The sequence below is a fragment of the Amblyomma americanum genome, unplaced genomic scaffold (genome assembly GCF_052857255.1).
Source record: "Amblyomma americanum isolate KBUSLIRL-KWMA unplaced genomic scaffold, ASM5285725v1 scaffold_74, whole genome shotgun sequence".
In the NCBI taxonomy this organism is placed as follows: Eukaryota; Metazoa; Arthropoda; class Arachnida; order Ixodida; family Ixodidae; genus Amblyomma; species Amblyomma americanum.
The window spans coordinates 193,703-205,176 of NW_027526546.1; positions in this window are offsets into that span (position 1 = coordinate 193,703).

Sequence of the window (11,474 nt, forward strand, 5' to 3'; positions counted from 1 at the left end):
AAACTAGCTAAATCTGAACACAACGGTTTTACATGTGTCTATGTGATACGCGTCAAAGTTTTTGTCTCATAAATGCGCGGAAAGCTTGTATTCGTGCTTAATACAACGAAACAAGCTGTTTTAGACCAAAACTAGCTAGATCTTTACAAGTGTCCGTTTGATACGCGTCAAAACTTTTTCTCTCGTAACTGCGCGAAAACCATGCATTCGTGCTTAATAGAACGAGACAAACTGTTTTAGATCGAAACGAGCTAATTCTGAACAAAACGGTTTTACAAGTGTCCATGTGATACGCATCAAAACTTTTTCTCTCATAACTGCGCGAAAAGCTTGTATTCGTGCTTATTACAACGAGATAAGCTGTTTTAGACCGAAACGAGCTAGTTCTGAACACATCGGTTTTACAAGTGTCCGTGTGATACGCGTCAAAACTTTTTCTCATAACTGTGCGAAAAGCATGTATTGGTGCCTAATACAACGAAACAAGCTGTTTTAGACCGAAACGAGCTAGATCTGAACACATCGGTTTTACAAGTGTCCGTGTGATACGCGTCAAAACTTTTTCTCTCGTAACTGTGCCAAAAGCTGTATTCGTGCCTAATACAACGAAACAAGCTGTTTTAGACCGAAACGAGCTAAATCTGAACACATCGGTTTTACAAGTGTCCATGTGGAACGCGTCAAAAATGTTTCTCTTATAACTGCGCGAAAAGCATGTATTCGTGCTTAAAACAACGAAACAAGCTGTTTCAGACCAAAACGACCTAAATCTGAACACATCGGTTTTACAAGTGTCCATTTGATACGCGTCAAAACTTTTTCTCTAACTTCGCGAAAAGCATGTATTCGTGCTTAAAACAACGAAACAAGCTGTTTTAGACCGAAAGGAGCTAAATCTGAACACATGGTTTTACAAGTGTCCGTGTGATACGCGTCAAAACTTTTTCTCTCATAACTGTGCGAAAAGCATTTATTCGTGCCTAATACAACGAAACAAGCTGTTTTAGATCGAAACGAGCTAGATCTGAACACATCGGTTTTACAAGTGTCCGTGGGATACGCGTCAAAACTTTTTCTCTCGTAACTGTGCGAAAAGCATGTATTCGTGCCTAATACGAAACAAGCTGTTTTAGACCGAAACGAGCTAAATCTGAACACATCGGTTTTACAAGTCTCCATGTGGAACGCGTCAAAACTTGTTCTCTAACTTCGCGAAAAGCATGTATTCGTGCTTAAAACAACAAAACAAGCTGTTTTAGACCGAAACGAGCTAGATCTGAACACATCGATTTTGATGTGTCCGTGTGATACGCGTCAAAACGTTTTCTCTCATAACTGCGCGAAAAGCATGTATTCTTGCTTAAAACAACGAGACAAGCTGTTTTAGACCGATACGAGCTAGATCTGAACACATCGGTTTTACAAGTGTCCATGTGATACGCGTCCAAACTTTTCTCTCATAACTGGACGAGAAGCATGTATTCGTGGTTAATAGAAAGAGACAAGCTGATTTAGACCGAAACGAGGTAAATCTGTACACATCGGTTTTACAAGTGTCCATGTGAACGCGTCAAAACTTTTTCTCCTATAACTGCGCGAAAAGCATGTATTCGTGCTTAATACAACAAAACAAGCTGTTTTAGACCATAACTAGCTAGATCTGAACACATCGGTTTTACAAGTGTCCATGTGATACGCGTCAGAACTTGCTCTTATAACTGCGCGAAAAATTATGTATTCGTACCTAAAACAACGAAACAAGCTGTTTTAGAGCGAAACGAGCTAAATCTGAGCACAACGGTTTTACAAGTGTCGATGTGATACGCGTCAAAAGTTTTTGTCTCTCATAAATGCGTGAAAAGTTTGTATTCGTGCTTAATACAACAAAACAAGCTGTTTAGACCGAAACGAGCTAAATCTGAACACCGATTTTACAAGTGTCCATGCGATACGCGTCAAAACTTTTTCTCTTATAACTGCGCAAAAATTCGTGCTTAATACAACGAAACAAACTGTTTAAGACCAAAACGAGCTAGATCTGAAAACATCGGTTTTACAACTGTCCGTGTGATACGCGTCAAAACGTGTTCTCGTATAACTGCACGAAAAGCATGTATTCGCGCTTAATACAACGAAACAAGCTGCTTTAGACCGAAACGAGCTAAATCTGAACACGTCGGTTTTACAAGTGTTCATGTGAACGCGTCAAATCTTTTTCTTGTATAACTGCGCGAAAAGCATGTATTCGTGCTTAATACAATGAAACAAGCTGTTTTAGACCGAAACGAGCTAAATATGAACAACGCGGTATTACAAGTGTCCATGTGAAACGCGTCAAAACTTTTTCTCATAACGGCGCGAAAAGCTTGTATTCGTGCTTATTACAACGAGACAAGCTGTTTTAGACCAAAACGAGCTAGATCTGAACACATCGGTTTTACAAGTGTCCATGTTAACGCGTCAAACCTTTTTCTCTTATAACTGCGCGAAAATTCGTGCTTAATACAACGAAACAAGCTGTTTTAGACCAAAACTAGCTAGATCTGAACACATCGGTTTTACAAGTGTCTGTGTGATACGCGTCAAAACATTTTCTCTCATAACTGCGCGAAAAGCATGTATTCGCGCTTAATACAACGAAACAAGCTGTTTTAGACCGAAACGAGCAAAATCTGAACACATCGGTTTTACAAGTGTCCGTGTGATACGCGTCAAAACGTTTTCTCTCGTAGCTGCGCGAAAAGCATGTATTCGTGCTTAATAGAACGAGACCAGCTCTCTTAGACCGAAACGAGCTAAATATAAACACAACGGTTTTACAAGTGTCCATGTGATACGCGTCAAAACTTTTTCTCTCATAACTGGGCGAAAAGCTTGTAATCGTGCTTAATACAACGAAACAATCTGTTTAAGACCGAAACGAGCTAAATATGAACACCTCGGTTTTACAAGTGTCCATGTGAACGCGTCAAATCTTTTTCTCCTATAACTTCACGAAAAGCATGTATTCGGGCTTAATACAACGAAACAAGCTGTTTTAGACCAAAACTAGCTAGATCTGAACACATCAGTTTTACAAGTGTCCATGAGATACGCGTCAGAACTTTCTCTTGTAACTGCTAGAAAAATCATGTATTCTTGCTTAAAACAACGAAACAAGCTTTTTTAGACCGAAACGAGCTAAATCTGAACACATCGGTTTACAAGTGTCCATGTGATACGCGTCAAAACTTTTTCTCGTATAACGGCGCGAAAAGCATGTATTCGCGCTTAATACAGTGAAACAAGCTGTTTTTGACCAAAACTAGCTAAATCTGAACACAACGGTTTTACATGTGTCTATGTGATACGCGTCAAAGTTTTTGTCTCATAAATGCGCGGAAAGCTTGTATTCGTGCTTAATACAACGAAACAAGCTGTTTAGACCGAAACGAGCTAAATCTAAACACCGATTTTACCTGCGCGAAAATTCGTGCCTAATACAACGAAATAAACTGTTTTAGACCAAAACGAGCTATATCTGAAAACATCGGTTTTACAGCTGTCCGTGTGATTCGTGCTTAATACAACGAAACAAGCTGTTTTAGACCAAAACTAGCTAGATCTTTACAAGTGTCCGTTTGATACGCGTCAAAACTTTTTCTCTCGTAACTGCGCGAAAAGCATGCATTCGTGCTTAATAGAACGAGACAAGCTGTTTTAGATCGAAACGAGCTAATTCTGAACAAAACGGTTTTACAAGTGTCCATGTGATACGCATCAAAACTTTTTCTCTCATAACTGCGCGAAAAGCTTGTATTCGTGCTTATTACAACGAGATAAGCTGTTTTAGACCGAAACGAGCTAGTTCTGAACACATCGGTTTTACAAGTGTCCGTGTGATACGCGTCAAAACTTTTTCTCATAACTGTGCGAAAAGCATGTATTGGTGCCTAATACAACGAAACAAGCTGTTTTAGACCGAAACGAGCTAGATCTGAACACATCGGTTTTACAAGTGTCCGTGTGATACGCGTCAAAACTTTTTCTCTCGTAACTGTGCCAAAAGCTGTATTCGTGCCTAATACAACGAAACAAGCTGTTTTAGACCGAAACGAGCTAAATCTGAACACATCGGTTTTACAAGTGTCCATGTGGAACGCGTCAAAAATGTTTCTCTTATAACTGCGCGAAAAGCATGTATTCGTGCTTAAAACAACGAAACAAGCTGTTTCAGACCAAAACGACCTAAATCTGAACACATCGGTTTTACAAGTGTCCATTTGATACGCGTCAAAACTTTTTCTCTAACTTCGCGAAAAGTATGTATTCGTGCTTAAAACAACGAAACAAGCTGTTTTAGACCGAAAGGAGCTAAATCTGAACACATGGTTTTACAAGTGTCCGTGTGATACGCGTCAAAACTTTTTCTCTCATAACTGTGCGAAAAGCATTTATTCGTGCCTAATACAACGAAACAAGCTGTTTTAGATCGAAACGAGCTAGATCTGAACACATCGGTTTTACAAGTGTCCGTGGGATACGCGTCAAAACTTTTTCTCTCGTAACTGTGCGAAAAGCATGTATTCGTGCCTAATACGAAACAAGCTGTTTTAGACCGAAACGAGCTAAATCTGAACACATCGGTTTTACAAGTCTCCATGTGGAACGCGTCAAAACTTGTTCTCTAACTTCGCGAAAAGCATGTATTCGTGCTTAAAACAACAAAACAAGCTGTTTTAGACCGAAACGAGCTAGATCTGAACACATCGATTTTGATGTGTCCGTGTGATACGCGTCAAAACGTTTTCTCTCATAACTGCGCGAAAAGCATGTATTCTTGCTTAAAACAACGAGACAAGCTGTTTTAGACCGATACGAGCTAGATCTGAACACATCGGTTTTACAAGTGTCCATGTGATACGCGTCCAAACTTTTCTCTCATAACTGGACGAGAAGCATGTATTCGTGCTTAATAGAAAGAGACAAGCTGATTTAGACCGAAACGAGGTAAATCTGTACACATCGGTTTTACAAGTGTCCATGTGAACGCGTCAAAACTTTTTCTCCTATAACTGCGCGAAAAGCATGTATTCGTGCTTAATACAACAAAACAAGCTGTTTTAGACCATAACTAGCTAGATCTGAACACATCGGTTTTACAAGTGTCCATGTGATACGCGTCAGAACTTGCTCTTATAACTGCGCGAAAAATTATGTATTCGTACCTAAAACAACGAAACAAGCTGTTTTAGAGCGAAACGAGCTAAATCTGAGCACAACGGTTTTACAAGTGTCGATGTGATACGCGTCAAAAGTTTTTGTCTCTCATAAATGCGTGAAAAGTTTGTATTCGTGCTTAATACAACAAAACAAGCTGTTTAGACCGAAACGAGCTAAATCTGAACACCGATTTTACAAGTGTCCATGCGATACGCGTCAAAACTTTTTCTCTTATAACTGCGCAAAAATTCGTGCTTAATACAACGAAACAAACTGTTTAAGACCAAAACGAGCTAGATCTGAAAACATCGGTTTTACAACTGTCCGTGTGATACGCGTCAAAACGTGTTCTCGTATAACTGCACGAAAAGCATGTATTCGCGCTTAATACAACGAAACAAGCTGCTTTAGACCGAAACGAGCTAAATCTGAACACGTCGGTTTTACAAGTGTTCATGTGAACGCGTCAAATCTTTTTCTTGTATAACTGCGCGAAAAGCATGTATTCGTGCTTAATACAATGAAACAAGCTGTTTTAGACCGAAACGAGCTAAATATGAACAACGCGGTATTACAAGTGTCCATGTGAAACGCGTCAAAACTTTTTCTCATAACGGCGCGAAAAGCTTGTATTCGTGCTTATTACAACGAGACAAGCTGTTTTAGACCGAAACGAGCTAGATCTGAACACATCGGTTTTACAAGTGTCCATGTTAACGCGTCAAACCTTTTTCTCTTATAACTGCGCGAAAATTCGTGCTTAATACAACGAAACAAGCTGTTTTAGACCAAAACTAGCTAGATCTGAACACATCGGTTTTACAAGTGTCCGTGTGATACGCGTCAAAACATTTTCTCTCATAACTGCGCGAAAAGCATGTATTCGCGCTTAATACAACGAAACAAGCTGTTTTAGACCGAAACGAGCAAAATCTGAACACATCGGTTTTACAAGTGTCCGTGTGATACGCGTCAAAACGTTTTCTCTCGTAGCTGCGCGAAAAGCATGTATTCGTGCTTAATAGAACGAGACCAGCTCTCTTAGACCGAAACGAGCTAAATATAAACACAACGGTTTTACAAGTGTCCATGTGATACGCGTCAAAACTTTTTCTCTCATAACTGGGCGAAAAGCTTGTAATCGTGCTTAATACAACGAAACAATCTGTTTAAGACCGAAACGAGCTAAATATGAACACCTCGGTTTTACAAGTGTCCATGTGAACGCGTCAAATCTTTTTCTCCTATAACTTCACGAAAAGCATGTATTCGGGCTTAATACAACGAAACAAGCTGTTTTAGACCAAAACTAGCTAGATCTGAACACATCAGTTTTACAAGTGTCCATGAGATACGCGTCAGAACTTTCTCTTGTAACTGCTAGAAAAATCATGTATTCTTGCTTAAAACAACGAAACAAGCTTTTTTAGACCGAAACGAGCTAAATCTGAACACATCGGTTTACAAGTGTCCATGTGATACGCGTCAAAACTTTTTCTCGTATAACGGCGCGAAAAGCATGTATTCGCGCTTAATACAGTGAAACAAGCTGTTTTTGACCAAAACTAGCTAAATCTGAACACAACGGTTTTACATGTGTCTATGTGATACGCGTCAAAGTTTTTGTCTCATAAATGCGCGGAAAGCTTGTATTCGTGCTTAATACAACGAAACAAGCTGTTTAGACCGAAACGAGCTAAATCTAAACACCGATTTTACCTGCGCGAAAATTCGTGCCTAATACAACGAAATAAACTGTTTTAGACCAAAACGAGCTATATCTGAAAACATCGGTTTTACAGCTGTCCGTGTGATTCGTGCTTAATACAACGAAACAAGCTGTTTTAGACCAAAACTAGCTAGATCTTTACAAGTGTCCGTTTGATACGCGTCAAAACTTTTTTCTCTCGTAACTGCGCGAAAAGCATGCATTCGTGCTTAATAGAACGAGACAAGCTGTTTTAGATCGAAACGAGCTAATTCTGAACAAAACGGTTTTACAAGTGTCCATGTGATACGCATCAAAACTTTTTCTCTCATAACTGCGCGAAAAGCTTGTATTCGTGCTTATTACAGCGAGACAAGCTGTTTTAGACCGAAACGAGCTAGTTCTGAACACATCGGTTTTACAAGTGTCCGTGTGATACGCGTCAAAACTTTTTCTCATAACTGTGCGAAAAGCATGTATTGGTGCCTAATACAACGAAACAAGCTGTTTTAGACCGAAACGAGCTAGATCTGAACACATCGGTTTTACAAGTGTCCGTGTGATACGCGTCAAAACTTTTTCTCTCGTAACTGTGCCAAACGCTGTATTCGTGCCTAATACAACGAAACAAGCTGTTTTAGACCGAAACGAGCTAAATCTGAACACATCGGTTTTACAAGTGTCCATGTGGAACGCGTCAAAACTTTTTCTCTAACTTCGCGAAAAGCATGTATTCGTGCTTAAAACAACGAAACAAGCTGTTTTAGACCGAAAGGAGCTAAATCTGAACACATGGTTTTACAAGTGTCCGTGTGATACGCGTCAAAACTTTTTCTCTCATAACTGTGCGAAAAGCATTTATTCGTGCCTAATACAACGAAACAAGCTGTTTTAGATCGAAACGAGCTAGATCTGAACACATCGGTTTTACAAGTGTCCGTGGGATACGCGTCAAAACTTTTTCTCTCGTAACTGTGCGAAAAGCATGTATTCGTGCCTAATACGAAACAAGCTGTTTTAGACCGAAACGAGCTAAATCTGAACACATCGGTTTTACAAGTCTCCATGTGGAACGCGTCAAAAATTGTTCTCTAACTTCGCGAAAAGCATGTATTCGTGCTTAAAACAACGAAACAAGCTGTTTTAGACCGAAACGAGCTAGATCTGAACACATCGATTTTGATGTGTCCGTGTGATACGCGTCAAAACGTTTTCTCTCATAACTGCGCGAAAAGCATGTATTCTTGCTTAAAACAACGAGACAAGCTGTTTTAGACCGATACGAGCTAGATCTGAACACATCGGTTTTACAAGTGTCCATGTGATACGCGTCAAAAATTTTTGTCTCATAACTGCGCGAAAAGCTTGTATTCGTGCTTAATACAACGAAACAAGCTGTTTTAGACCGAAACTAGCTAAAATTGAACACATCGGTTTTACAAGTGTCCGTGTGATACGCGTCCAAACTTTTTCTCTCATAACTGGACGAGAAGCATGTATTCGTGCTTAATAGAAAGAGACAAGCTGATTTAGACCGAAACGAGGTAAATCTGTACACATCGGTTTTACAAGTGTCCATGTGAACGCGTCAAAACTTTTTCTCCTATAACTGCGCGAAAAGCATGTATTCGTGCTTAATACAACAAAACAAGCTGTTTTAGACCATAACTAGCTAGATCTGAACACATCGGTTTTACAAGTGTCCATGTGATACGCGTCAGAACTTGCTCTTATAACTGCGCGAAAAATTATGTATTCGTGCTTAAAACAACGAAACAAGCTTTTTTATACCGAAATGAGCTAAATCTTAACATATCGGTTTTACAAGTGTCCATGTGATACGCGTCAAAACTTTTTCTCTAACTGCGCGAAAAGCATGTATTCGTACCTAAAACAACGAAACAAGCTGTTTTAGAGCGAAACGAGCTAAATCTGAGCACAACGGTTTTACAAGTGTCGATGTGATACGCGTCAAAAGTTTTTGTCTCTCATAAATGCGTGAAAAGTTTGTATTCGTGCTTAATACAACAAAACAAGCTGTTTAGACCGAAACGAGCTAAATCTGAACACCGATTTTACAAGTGTCCATGCGATACGCGTCAAAACTTTTTCTCTTATAACTGCGCAAAAATTCGTGCTTAATACAACGAAACAAACTGTTTAAGACCAAAACGAGCTAGATCTGAAAACATCGGTTTTACAACTGTCCGTGTGATACGCGTCAAAACGTGTTCTCGTATAACTGCACGAAAAGCATGTATTCGTGCCTAATACAACGAAACAAGCTGTTTTAGACCAAGGCTAGCTAGGTCTTAACACATCGGTTTTACAAGTGTCCGTGTGATACGCGTCAAAACGTTTTCTCTCATAACTGCGCGAAAAGCATGTATTCCTGCTTAATACAACGAAACAAGCTGTTTTAGACCGAAACGAGAAAAATCTGAACACATCGGTTTACAAGTGTCCGTGTGATACGCGTCAAAACTTTTTCTCTCGTAACTGCCCGAAAAGCATGCATTCGTGCTTAATAGAACGAGACAAGCTGTTTTAGACCGAAGCGAGCCAAATCTGAACACAATTGTTTTACAAGTGCCCATTTGATACGCGTCAACACTTTTTCTCTCATAACTGCGCAAAATCAAGTATTCGTGCCTAATAGAACGAGACAAGCTGTTTTAGACCGAAACGAGCTAAATCTGAACAAACCGGTTTTACAAGTGTCCATGTGATTCGCGTCAACACTTTTTCTCTCATAACTGCGCGAAAAGCTTGTATTCGTGCTTATTACAGCGAGACAAGCTGTTTTAGACCGAAACGAGCTAGATCTGAACACATCAGTTTTTTAAGTGTCCGTGTGATACGCGTCAAAACTTTTTCTCTCATAACTGTGCGAAAAGCATTTATTCGTGCTTAATACAACGAAACAAGCTGTTTTAGACAGAAACGAGCTAGATCTGAACACATCGGTTTTACAAGTGTCCGTGTGATACGCGTCAAAACTTTTTCTCTCGTAACTGTGCGAAAAGCATGTATTCGTGCCTAATACGAGACAAGCTGTTTTAGACCGAAACGAGCTAAATCTGAACACATCGGTTTTGCATGTGTCCGTGTGATACGCGTCCAAACGTTTTCTCTCATAACGGCGCGAAAAGCATGTATTCTTGCTTAAAACAACAATACAAGCTGTTTTAGACCGATACGAGCTAGATCTGAACACATCGGTCTTACAAGTGTCCATGTGATAGGCGTCAAAAATTTTTGTCTCATAACTGCGCGAAAACCTTGTATTCGTGCTTAATACAACGAAACAAGCTGTTTTAGACCGAAACTAGCTAAAATTGAACACATCGGTTTTACAAGTGTCCGTGTGATACGCGTCCAAACTTTTTCTCTCATAACTGCACGAGAAGCATGTATTCGTGCTTAATAGAACGAGACAATCTGATTTAGACCGAAACGAGGTAAATCTGAACACATCGGTTTTACAAGTGTCCATGTGAACGCGTCAAAACGTTTTCTCGTATAACTGCGCGAAAAGCATGTATTCGTGCTTAATACAATGAAACAAGCTGTTTTAGACCAAAACTAGCTAGATCTGAACACATCGGTTTTACAAGTGTTCGTGTGATACGCGTCAAAACGTTTTCTTTCATAACTGCGCGAAAAGCATGTATTCGCGCCTAATACAACGAAACAAGCTGTTTTAGACCGAAACGAGCTAAATCTGAACACGTCGGTTTTACAAGTGTTCATGTGAACGCGTCAAAACTTTTTCTCCTATAACTGCGCGAAAAGCATGTATTCGTGCCTAATACAACGAGACAAGCTGTTTTAGACCGAAACGAGCTAAATATGAACAACGCGGTATTACAAGTGTCCATGTGAAACGCGTCAAAACTTTTTGTCTCTCATAAATGCGTGAAAAGTTTGTATTCGTGCTTAATACAACGAAACAAGCTGTTTAGACCGAAACGAGCTAAATCTGAACACCGATTTTACAAGTGTCCTTGCGATACGCGTCAAAACTTTTTCTCTTATAACTGCGCAAAAATTCGTGCTTAATACAACGAAACAAACTGTTTAAGACCAAAACGAGCTAGATCTGAAAACATCGGTTTTACAACTGTCCGTGTGATACGCGTCAAAACGTGTTCTCGTATAACTGCACGAAAAGCATGTATTCGTGCTTAATACAACGAAACAAGCTGTTTTAGACCAAAACTAGCTAGATCTTAACACATCGGTTTTACAAGTGTCCGTGTGATACGCGTCAAAACGTTTTCTCTCATAACTGCGCGAAAAGCATGTATTCCTGCTTAATACAACAAAACAAGCTGTTTTAGACCGAAACAAGCAAAATCTGAACACATCGGTTTACAAGTGTCCGGGTGATACGCGTCAAAACTTTTTCTCTCGTAACTGTGCGAAAAGCATGTACTCGTGCCTAATACGAAAGAAGCTGTTTTAGACCGAAACGAGCCAAATCTGAACAAAACGGTTTTACAAGTGTCCATGTGATACGCGTCAACACTTTTTCTCTCATAACTGCGCGAAAAGCTTGTAT